This window comes from Rutidosis leptorrhynchoides, chromosome 7 (genome assembly GCF_046630445.1).
Source record: "Rutidosis leptorrhynchoides isolate AG116_Rl617_1_P2 chromosome 7, CSIRO_AGI_Rlap_v1, whole genome shotgun sequence".
Taxonomy (NCBI): domain Eukaryota; kingdom Viridiplantae; phylum Streptophyta; class Magnoliopsida; order Asterales; family Asteraceae; genus Rutidosis; species Rutidosis leptorrhynchoides.
In genome coordinates, this window is record NC_092339.1 from 272544361 (window position 1) to 272557164 (window position 12804).

Here is a 12804-nt window from a genome sequence, read left to right on the forward strand (position 1 = left end):
TTTTATCTTGAATGCGCATATAGTGTTTGACCTTGTAATGATCCTGTTGTTGATGATTCGTACATGATGGTTTTGTACGGGGCATCACAGAAGTGTCTTGATTGATATTTTAGGAAATCTCAGTTTAGTCAAGACTTAGTTAGTCACTTTAATGTCTTTTGTTCAATTCTAAAGACTAGTCACTATGTCATTAACTTCCCAGTTTCAATTAATCACAAGTCATTTTTTTTAGTGTAGTTAGAGATTTTTTGAATAATGTCTCTATAAGATAATCATGAAATATGTAGAGACATCAAAGTTAAGTCTTAAGTAATCACCCTTAGTTACTTAGACTAGATCAAATAGACAATTGACTATACTTTCTTTGTGAACCATTTTACACTTAATTTATTGGAGTAGGTTAGTTACTTGAATCCTAACTAGTAAGCACATAGCAACCATATTAATCAAGTTGACAAGTTTATGAGTATTAAGCACATTGTCAAGTAACAAGTAATACTCACACATAGCAAGAGATAGTTATTCTAGGATCAATCATATAGATACTTGCACAACTTATAATTCAAGTTTTAACAAGTTTAAGTGCAATATAACATATTGCTTTATTAATATGTAAGCACACATTAATGTCCAACACATGCACAAGGGAAGAGCAATCTCTAGTTGGGACTTGGTGACCATCCTAAATATATCTAAGTATGTTTTAGGATTACAAGTCATTACTAGTTAACCTTGAGAGCATTGTTCCTCATTTAGCCTTAATTAATCACTAAGTCATTTCTAACAGCAATTATTGTTCTAGTGACATTGGCTTAAGTGTGTTGGTACTTGATGATCATACTAAGGATATCTAGATAAGAATTAAGATCACAAGTTGTTGATTAACACTTATGTGTTATGCCTAATCTTGGTTAATTTGTCATTAAGATGTCATTAGGCGTAATTAATCACAATTAGTGTTTTTATGACCAAAACTCAATTGAGTATGGAGAAGACATCTATTCTAAGCATGTTGAGAAAGGTTTCATGAATTATAGATGTCGAGAACTAGTCAAACTTTATTTGGTCAAAAATGGTAACAGAGAAAACTGCAGTCGCACTGCGGTTGACCGTGGTGGCGACCATGCAACTTGTTTTCACAAAACTGCGTTGCAATTCAGTTTGGGGTTTCACGGTTGACTATGCGGTTGACCGTACCTTGACCGTGTGTTTAGCTGAACTTTTAATTTTATTTTTTAACCTATGTTTGACTTGGTCGTTTACAAAATAAAGTATGGATTAGTGACCTTGCGTGTTTTATGTTAAGACATCAGTCATTATTTTTAACCAACATTCTCCCCCTTTTTGATGATGACAAATATACAAGTGATGGGGGACATTTTGCTATAAATATGCAAGTGTTAACAATCACTTGTATCCATCTTTCTCCCCCTTTTGTCGAAGCAAAAAGGTTAGCTCCCCCTAGAACTTGAAGGTATTTCGTATGCCCGAGAGACATATTAAATTAATGTGGCTAATATGTTATTATCCAAGTCGGGTCATACCCAATAACAAGCTTACCGACACCTTAAACGTATTTAAGTTTAACGATTGGATCATTAAGTAAATACGCGACACTTAGATTTTAGAAAATCGAGTTTCTAAAATATTATTACTTGAGATAAATTATTTGGATAATTTATATGATAAGGATTTAATTATTTATAGGTTTTAAATAATTAAGTTGTGTTATATTTATAAAATGGTTTATAAATTGAAAGTAACCAAACAAATAACAAGTTTTATAAAAAAAATTTACATTTTTTTATATTGCTTGATGGGTGGCGGTTTTGCATAAAAAAAGGGGACTCACCCAAGCTTGTTTGGGACTTTCAAGAGTACACAAGTCCTCATGTACATGCTTAACATTTCTACCAAGGTTTTGACTCAAGTAAGAGAAGATATACATGCATTCTAATATCAAGAAAACACACAACACTCTCCTAATATTCTGCTGGGCAGTCTGGCCGAATTATTTTAGGGTGAAGAGAGTGTTCTTGAGCTAGTTTGAAAGCTTATCTTCAAGTGTCCATAAATCCTAACCATAGCATTAGGTGTTGGGGTAAAGTTTGGGGTATTATCTCTTGAGGTTTCATACTTTTGAAACTTGATTCATCATCATCTCTTGGAGCTGCTGCTGGCCGATTTTATTGCAAAGGAATAAGTGGGTTCAAGGTTAGTTAACTAGCTCATTGAGGTTCTAAGGTCTAACCAAGTCAAGGGTGTGTTTCATCATCATCCTTCTTGAACCAAAACAGCCCTCAATTGCTAATTGAGGAGGTATAAACACTCTCCCTGTCTTGTTATTTTGTAAGCATATATTCAAGGCTTGATTATTATTAATGGAGTTCAATCTAAAATGGTTTAACATATACACTTGTTTATAAATAACATAATGCTTCCGTTTATCTTAATATTCATAAAATTGGTTTTGTGATTATATAAACATATGAACTTGTTGTCATGTTGAATTCCATCAGAACTAAGCTCGCCCTTAGAGCAAAACTCCCCCTTAAATTGTGCACGTTGGAAAAACATATATTATAACATAACAAGCACACATTTTATTCAAAGCACATAAGAAACATGCATAATGAATATATGCACGAAAGGTACATAAATTAGATGTGTAGGTAGGCATTCTTCAAATTGCCTTGGCCTATTTCTTGAGGTGAATGTAGTGATGAGTGTCTCTTATAATTCCTTCTAGTTTGTTCAGATGTCGTCCAATTTTTAGAACATTCTCGTGAATGACACTGCTTTGTCATACGGTCGAAAGGAAGTTAAAGTTTGGAGGGTTATCAAGAGAAGGTTCCACAAATGGTCTAGTTGAAGTTCTGCATATCGGGTATGTCGAAACTTGAGTAGCGTAGTGATAAGAAATCGTTAATTTGAGATGAGAAAAGAGTTGAGTTAAGTGAAGGCCATAAGGTAGTTTCAAGTAGGGTTCTTGAGCTGCCTGTTGCATTCTAGATGCCATCAGAAATGCAATGTTTACCTTAAGTGAGTGTATGAGACACCACAAAAGAGTAACCTCATTTGCATTCATTCTCCAAAGTATTTCACCCTTTTTATATACGTTTATGGAGATGATCTGTTGCCATAGATCATATGTTGAAGCAAGGTGATGTACTAAGAAACCCTCTTTGTTGACGGACTCAAATTTGAGTGGTCCTTCACTCAGTGTTTCAAGAACACATTCTTTTTCTAACCATTCCGGAAACTCATCAAATGAGTTTGGGTTAAGAAAGAATTTGATTCCGTTATTTGGAACATCCATGATGTTTCCAAATTCTTCAAGTGTCAAGGAATAGCTTTTACCATAGAGAGTGAATGATATCTTCATATCATCATGGAAATGGAAATTTGCATAGAATTCATTTACATGAAGAGGATATAGAGGTCCTCGAAGATTGAGAAAGACATTCCAATTCACATTAGAGAAGTTGGCCAGCGAATAAGTTGAGAGTTGATGTGTTGACACTTCTCTTCCTTCTGCAATTTGTCTCATGATTTGATTGTGGGTTTTTAGGGATTGTGATGGTAGGTATGAGTTTGGTTGAATGAACTAGTTTTTATAGAGGCCAATTAGGTATCACTTTACTTTTTCACAAGAGAGGTAGGTCAAGTGAGTAAAGTCTTTTGATTGACCGTCAATTCTCACTTGAGAGAAGTTATTGGGCACAACAAGACAGAATGGTTCGTCAGTTTATGTATGACTCGTCCTGCGGTCGAATCATGGTCGACCGTGGGTGCAGCCATGGTAAATCTGACATGCTTGGACTTTTAATAAAATACATTTAGTAAGCACACACGAATACTTATTAAACACACATACCAAAGTTTTCCAAACATTATTGTCTTAAACACTTCAACCATTAAATAGTAGAACACATTCATGAGAACATGTTAGAATTCTTCACTTGAATCATCATCTTCCTCATTTCCTGACCTACAAGTCAAGCTTCTGATTAAACCTTTTAGTAATTTCTTCACCTTTGATTCCTTCTTCAGACTTTTGATTTGAGTTAGATAGATCTTATCCATTTTGGCATTAACCCCAAGATCTCTCACATGTTCATTCCCTTCTTCATTTTCACTGTCTGATATCTCAATAGCTCCTCTGCATGTTCCCTCCTCATTGGTAGTTCTTCTTCGCTTGGAGGTTGATCCTCCTGTTGTTTTTGGTGGAAGAATTTTCTCTACTAGTCCCTGCTTCACTTGACGTCCTTTTTCGTTTTTGGGTGGTTACTTCTGAGGTTTTTGGTCCTTTGAATATGGCAAGTGTAGGTTGATGAAAGTTATCACTTGTGACACCCAAATAGTCAAACACTTTATTGAGATGTAGTCCATAGGGCAATGCAAGAGTGGTTTCCGTAGCAGTTCCGTTCATCCTTGATGCCATGAGATACGCCATGTTTACTTTGATGTCATTTTCTAAGCACCACATCTGAGCAAATTGAGTGGCATGGACGTTTGAATGATTACTGGATTTGCAAAAGATGTTGTGGATGATGATTTTGTTCCAAGTGTCATACTCATGACGAAGGTGTTTTCTTTGTACACCAGATTTCTCAATTTCAGCTCTTGGAGCATCATTTTTGCACAGTGTGTCAATTAGAGGAGTTTTGTCTGAAATGAAGTCAGGAAGATTCGAAAGATCATGTTGCCTATTATAGAATTCTTCTCCCTCAGTGGGAACATCTAACATGATCCCGAAATTGTGACGACCCGGAAATTTCCGACCAAATTTAAACTTAATATTTATATGTTTCGGACACGATAAGCAAAGTCTGTAATGTTGAGTCACAAATATTCTGAACTATTTCATATATTCGTTTGACTTTCGACCATTCCCGATGATTCACGAACAACTATTTGTAAATAGATAACATATATATTTAAATAGGTATTTATAATTTGAAATATAATTTAGAATATTATATAATATGATTATTAGGATTTATTTTGTAAAATAAATAAAATAAAATACAATTAATGGAAACTATAGAATATATAGATATATATAAATATGTATATAAATATTACTTATAAATATATAAAGTTACATTAAATCTATTTGTTTAAAAAAATATATAACATATTTGTTTTAGTAATTAACTTTGCTATTTTAAAACTGTTTATATATAGAAAGGGAATATAAATGGTTTCGAGCTTAATTTGTAAACGTCAGTAATACTCGGTTGACATTTTGTTAGCGTTCATATAGATTTAATATAAGTTTATGATGGATTAAAATAAAAGCTGAACTGTAAATCGATTACGAAGATTTTAGATTTGTTAAAAGTATTTTTACCTTTTTAAGTTTAAATATTAGTACTCCGTACATATAAATTGAAACAGAAAATAAATAATTTTCGAACCTTTTTGATCAGGTTTCAAACAAGTAATGAGTGAAATAATTAAATATGTTTAATCTAAAATTTTGAGATTTTTAGGGACACTTTTATACATTAACTGTTTAGCATTGGACACGTTATGGCCATCTGGGATAAACTGTCGGTAGATGAATCCAATCATCCGGCTGCTTACTGTATCTATCTTTCAATTCACACTGATTACTAAACTTTTATTATTATATTATAATTATATTATTATTATTAATATTATTATTATTAATATTATGATTAATATATTACATATTTTATATATTACATATTATATATATATATATATATATATATATATATATATATATATGTGTGTGTGTGTGTGTGTGTGTGTGTGTACCCAGAGATTGAGAGGGAGTACACAACCACCCATCACCTCTATCTCCTTCCTTGCTCCGGCCACCTTTCACCGCCACTTCTCTCTCTCTCTCCCTCTCTCTCTCATCTCTATATCTTATTTATAACCGCTGCTCTTGTATTTCTGATACAAATCGAAGCTCCACATAATCACCATAGATTGATGTTACTTCCTGTTCTGATCACAGCTACTGCAGCTGCTAGTCACTTTTCCTATTTCTCCTACAGTGGCTAAACAAGAACCTCCAACCTTCATATTTTTTTCTCTTCATCGATCTTCACAACCTGCTGTTCGAACAGCAAGTTCCTGCAGTCGCCATCGAAGATGTTTTTTTTCCTGTTTACTGCTTCACAAACGCCACCCAACGGAAAACCACCTGCAATCCTATGGTTATACTATGTGCATCGCTAATTGCTACTACTGTTACAGTTTGGCTGAAACAATAAAGCATGATGATGATAGTATTAGATTATGATATTAGTGATGTTAGTATCTCGGAATTAATGATAAAAAGAAGAGGATAAATAAAGATGATGATGATGGACGTGTTATGAAGACGATGAATAGTGATTTTTGTTGTGTTACTCGCTATTTATTTTCTGTTAAATTGAAGTTGTGCAATGTTTCTGTTTCTATTAAAAAAAACGTGGACGATTATGATGAACTAGATGAACTAGATGTGAGTGATAAATAATGATAATGGCAGGAGAAAATAAAGATGATGATGATGGGGGATGACGATGAGGGTTACAGTGATCATGGTGAGATGATTTAGATGGAAATTGATGATGATTAGAGGATGATGATGATGGTATGAGAAGATGATAAACCATTCTGTATATGCTAAATAACTAAATACGCGAGTAATTACCAAAATAAATTATACGGTTCATTGGTTGGGGGTATGGTTGTTTAAGCGAGAGGTCTTGGGTTCGAGCCCGGTCCAGGACATTTGTTTTTGAAAAAGCTTTTAAGGTAGTAATACATCTCTTATTAGTATTAGTATTACTATTATTATTATTATTATTATTTATCATAATTATTGTTGTTGTTGTTGTTGTTATTATTATTATTATTAACAATATAGATATTATACTTATTATTATTATTATTATCATTAAAATAAGTACTAGGATTCTCATTATTATTATTAATATTATTATTATTATTAATATTATTATTATTATTATTATTATTATTATTATTATTATTATTATTATTATTATTATTATTATTAGTATTATCATTAAAATTATCATTTTTAAAATTATTATTATTAACAAAAGTATTTTTATTAAAACTATCATTTTCAATGTTATTATTACTAAGTACTATCATAAAGTATTAAGAGTCTTATTAATATTATTACTAATAACATAGGCATTATGATCATTATTATGATTACGATTATTATTATTATTATTATTATTTTGAAAACAATACAAATTATTATTATTTTCATTAACATTAGTATTAGTATCATTTTATTATTATTACTAACATAAATATCATTATTAACAATATCATTTTTATTATTAGTATTGTTATTATTAATAAAGTTATTATTACTATTAGTAGATCAATATTTTTTAAAACTATCATTTTAACAAATGAATATTTTGTATATAAAAAAATATACTTATTACATATACTATAACTATAATAATATTACATATACATTATATATAAAACCTAATAACATTGTTTACATAAATATTTACATATAACAAATTTTGATTTAAAAATATAATACAAATTATATAAATATTAGTATAACTATATGTATAATTATTAATATACAAAATAAATATATACATAACCTTTGAAATAACAAATATATTACTAAATTAAATAAATAATATATATAAACTGGTTTGATTATTATTACATGTTAATTATATATTTTAATATATATAAACGAATGATATAGGTTCGTGAATCTGAGGCCAACCCTACACTTGTTTAACTGATGTCATATGTATTTTTACTACAAAATACAGTATTGTGAGTTCATTTGCTCCCTTTTACACTTTACATTTTTGGGACTGAGAATACATGCGTTGTTTTTACAACTACTTTATTAAATACTTTTGAAATACATTTTTGAACTACGAATACATGAAATGCTTTTATAAATGTTTGACGAGATAGACACAAGCAAAACATTCCTCGAATGAATTATGTGGACGTGATAATTGCCACCATTGAATTATGTGGAAGTGATAATTGCCACAATTGATATGAATATTTTTCCCCTGATTATTATTGCTTGGTAACCTAAGAATTAGGGAACATCACTAATTTTGAAAATTAGTGCACGCCTAATTGACGCGAATCCAAAAGGTAGCTACCGGGTTTAACACCCCCACCCAGAATGTTCACTAGACAGAAGGGCTAGTGGGCGTGGTGTTTAGTACTTCGAAGTTTATATGATTATTATACAGACGAGATGTTTTGATTTGGGGTTATTATTATGCGCATTATATGTTAAGGTCGGTTACCAAGCCAAGCTATGAAAGCAATGAAAAGTGAATGTTATGTATCGAGAAAATGATTTTATACACAGGTTATGTGTATGTTATTTTTGTGCACGAGATATGTGTACGGTTACTAAGATTTATGAAAGATGATTTCGTACACGATAAAGGTGTACTGTATTTAAATGATATCGCATGGACATTACAGGTGGGTATAGGATTCGGGCCCATTTGTACCATGCAGCATTTAAATCTTGTGGTCTATCAAAATGATGAATTTTATTGTTTTATGATAAACCTATGAACTCACCAACCTTTTGGTTGACACTTGAAAGCATGTTTATTCTCAGGTATGAAAGAAATCTTCCGCTGTGCATTTGCTCATATTAGAGATATTACTTGGAGTCATTCATGACATATTTCAAAAGACGTTGCATTCGAGTCATCGAGTTCATCAAGATTATTATTAAGTCAATTATAGTTGGTGGTATTATGAAATAGTATGCTTGCCGTCAACTTTCGATGTAAAGAAAGTTTGTCTTTTAAAAACGAATGCAATGTTTGTAAAATGTATCATATAGAGGTCAATTACCTCGCGATGTAATCAAATATTGTGAATCGTTTATATTGTATATGAACGGGGCATTTCATTTGGTATCAGAGCGATGGTCTTAGCGAACCTGGTGTGCATTAGTGTGTCTAACTGATAAGTCGTTAGGATGCATTAGTGAGTCTGGACTTCGACCGTGTCTGCATGTCAAAAGTTTTGCTTATCATTTCGTGTCGAAAATTACCTGCTTATCATTCTTAGGGAATCACTTGCTTATCATCCTTAAAGTCTAGACACGTCTTACTACCTCTATTGTATAGACAGTATATAGATAAATTCATATCTTAGCGTATCTGTTATTGTTACCTTTACCTGACAGCTTCCGTAGATTCCTCCGTAACTTATGGGATTTTAGTATTATATATGCATATGTAAATTATGTATTGCAGGGTACTAATCTACATCCTATAATCTATTTCTTATCAAAAATCCTTCATCTGATCATACGAGATGAATCCCTCAACCAGTTCGAATTCCTCGGATTCTGACACCTATTCCGATATGGAGTTTCACCTAAGCTCTGAAAGCAGCGTCACCAGAATGAATCAACCAATCAGCCATCCCCAATTCATCTGATGGATTCATATTCGACTAAACCAATGAAGACAAGAAGAAAGCGATCCTTTCTACCCACCGATTTTCCCTCTTGGCGAAAAACCTGAAGCACTTACCGGCGAACCTGTTCGAAACACTATTTTCTCTCTTATTTCCAGAGTATCTTGCCACGACTATATCATAAATCAGATTCTAAAACTTATTCATCCGCTCGTTCCGACTGACAATCATCCTGAAATAATAGAAGAAGTCAACGAACTTCGCGCTCGAGTAATCAATTTGTAAAACGTGGTGCAAAACCTACCAGCTTCAACAACAGCACCGGCAACACCAGTACCACCAACCACCCAGGTTTCAACATCACATGCCTCAACATCTCAATCTGTACCTCGAGTATAATCATCGTTCTACGTATCGTTCTACATCATTTATTTTCGTTCGACATGGCGATTATATAATCTCTAATGTTTTAGAGATTATATATTCTTGTTCTAACGGTAAACCAAATGAGTTTAATATCATATTAACTCATTAAATCCATGATTACATCTAAAGAAAATATATATGTATATATGTTTTCATAAAGATTGTAATTAAAAATTCTTTTGTACAAACTGTTAATGGTGGAAACATTTTAACGGGTAAGTAATACCCAAAGAATATTTAAATTTCACATTAATAAGTTACACTGTACATTCTTCGAATCTGATTCAACAATCATTTACTATCCTATTTATAACCACCGATATACAAATCCGTTCACCATAAAATAACCAGTTTCATTCAATTTCATATTTGGATTTTGACCTATCAAAATCCAACAAGTGGCATAATGAAGAAAACATTGGACAAAATAAAATTTGTTAGAAACAAACAAATTAACTATGAGAAATTTTGTTAAGAATCCACGCTAACAAAATTCTAGCTAACTGTTCCTAGCTAACTGTTAATTCCTTATTACATTTATTTATCGCAATTTTATTTATCGTCATTTAATTTCTGTTATTTATTTTACGCACTTTAAATATCGGGACACGTATACAAGGTTTTGACATATCATATCGACATATCTAAATATATTATTTGGAATAACCATAGACACTCTATATGCAGTAATGCTGGAGTTAGCTATACAGGGTTGAGGTTGATTCTATAATAATATATATACTTTGAGTTGTGATCGAGTCTGAGACATGTACACGGGTCACGACACGTATTAATTAATTCGAATATAATATATTAAATTATTGAACTGTTAACTGTGGACTATCAACTGAGGACTACCAACATTGGACAAATAAGATGAATTAAAATATTGATTATAACATATGAAACTAAACAATTCTTCAAGTTTGCCACTTGATTTCATCTTAAACTTCATTTGTATCATGACGACTACAGTTCAAACCTATCATAATTCTTGAAAACACCTCAATCGAGAGGATGAATCAACCGCACTTCATCTACGGAAAGAAAGATTTATTCATATAGTTATGCACCTGAAAGACTCTCGGAAACTGAGTAAACGTTTAACACGTAGATGTGCTAATTCATTTAGTGTTATTATTACCCAAAATAACTTTGCAGTTCTTTTTCAAAATAGCCAATTTTGTCACAGCTGCAGCAAGATAACTTCAATTTTTCATTCGAAACAACCTTATTATAACCTTGATATGTACGCGTGCTCATTTATTGTTACCAGAGAACCTTTTATATTCCACCATACTACCATCAGCGTTTAATCATCTAAAAACACCAATCTCTTGAAGTCACCTCGGATTGATAACCGACGATTCAGATATGGCTGCATTAAATACAGACGAAACAATAAAATTGTAGATGGTCTAAACGGTCAAAAATTTGATAATAAAGAATGGAATGTTGGAAACGCTCGATAGAAAATTTGGTACTGAAAAACGGATTGAGCTAACCCTAAAGGAGACCAAGGAAAAATACAAGGACCAAACTCTATATTCAAAGAATTCAGATAAATCTGGATCCGATGAAATCTTTAGAGAATATCTTGCTCCGTACCCATGTTAAAGTCTTGCGGAAAATTTTCTCCATCAATCTTCGAACTTAGAAATCCCAAAATATCATCATAAATATCTTCGATATTTCTGAGGATATTTTCATAAATATTCCTGTCAGAAATTATCTACCTCTTCGTGTTTTCTGTATTCCATTATATTGAAAACTTCTATAAAATCTAAGTATAAATTATGAATGATTGTGGAGAAGTGTTGGGAATTGAAGCATGGGTTAGTATAATATAATGACGCCCGACCAACGTGATTATATTACAGTAAGTCATGCTGAGTTTCTAATGAAACGTGATGATGGTTCACAGTAGATCATACCATCATCATGTGCCATGTAACATAGCTCTTTCATTCTGATTAAGCTCTAAACATATCAAGAAAATATATTCTTGATAGTTCTATCCTCAGTGATTCTGGTAATTTGAAAAATCAAATCGTGCCATTACCTTTCCATCCTGCTTAGTATATTATGATCATTCAAAACTTCATACATACGAATTCTGAACCATTATTCACTTGACTTGAAGTCGGGAAGAGAAAACAAGAGCATGGGACTCCGAAACATAACAAGAAATATAAAGCCGATCACAAACACAGAAATTACAAACCGTGTATATCAATACGTATAACAAAATAAAGACATGGGAGAATGAAAAAATACTATGACCCCAAGGTAATAGTAGAAGTTAACAGATTTCCTCCGGTGGTAGATGGAAAAGAAGAATGACAGGTACGATAGTCAGGATAAGTACAAGGATTAGAACTGAATTAAGCATTTTCAAATTCTTTGAAAATGTGAATTAAGAAAGAAATTATTGAAGTGGTGAAAATTAATGGAATGGAAGAAGTTCATTTATAGTGAAAATACCAGACAAAGCAATCGAGGCAGATCACCGTATTTAATTATAGAGATCTTACTTTCCTTATTCACCGAAGAATCAAATCTTTTAGATTTCGAAGATTTTCTTTAAATTCCTTGATTTCCGGAAATCAATCGTGACTATGTTACCAGACAAGACGAATCTGCATTTATTTATTTCACTCTTTTGTGATAGCTTCATTCATACTTTTCGAATAATTGAATTGATTTATCCATTTTACTCAATGATGATAATTTTTTTTTAATCAACTCATTCGTCATGAAAATATTTTTATTGTTAGCCATGACCACCTCACTCAAATTTCGGGACGAAATTTCTTTAACGGGTAGGTACTGTGACGACCCGGAAATTTCCGACCAAATTTAAACTTAATCTTTATATGTTTCGGACACGATAAGCAAAGTCTGTAATGTTGAGTCACAAATATTCTG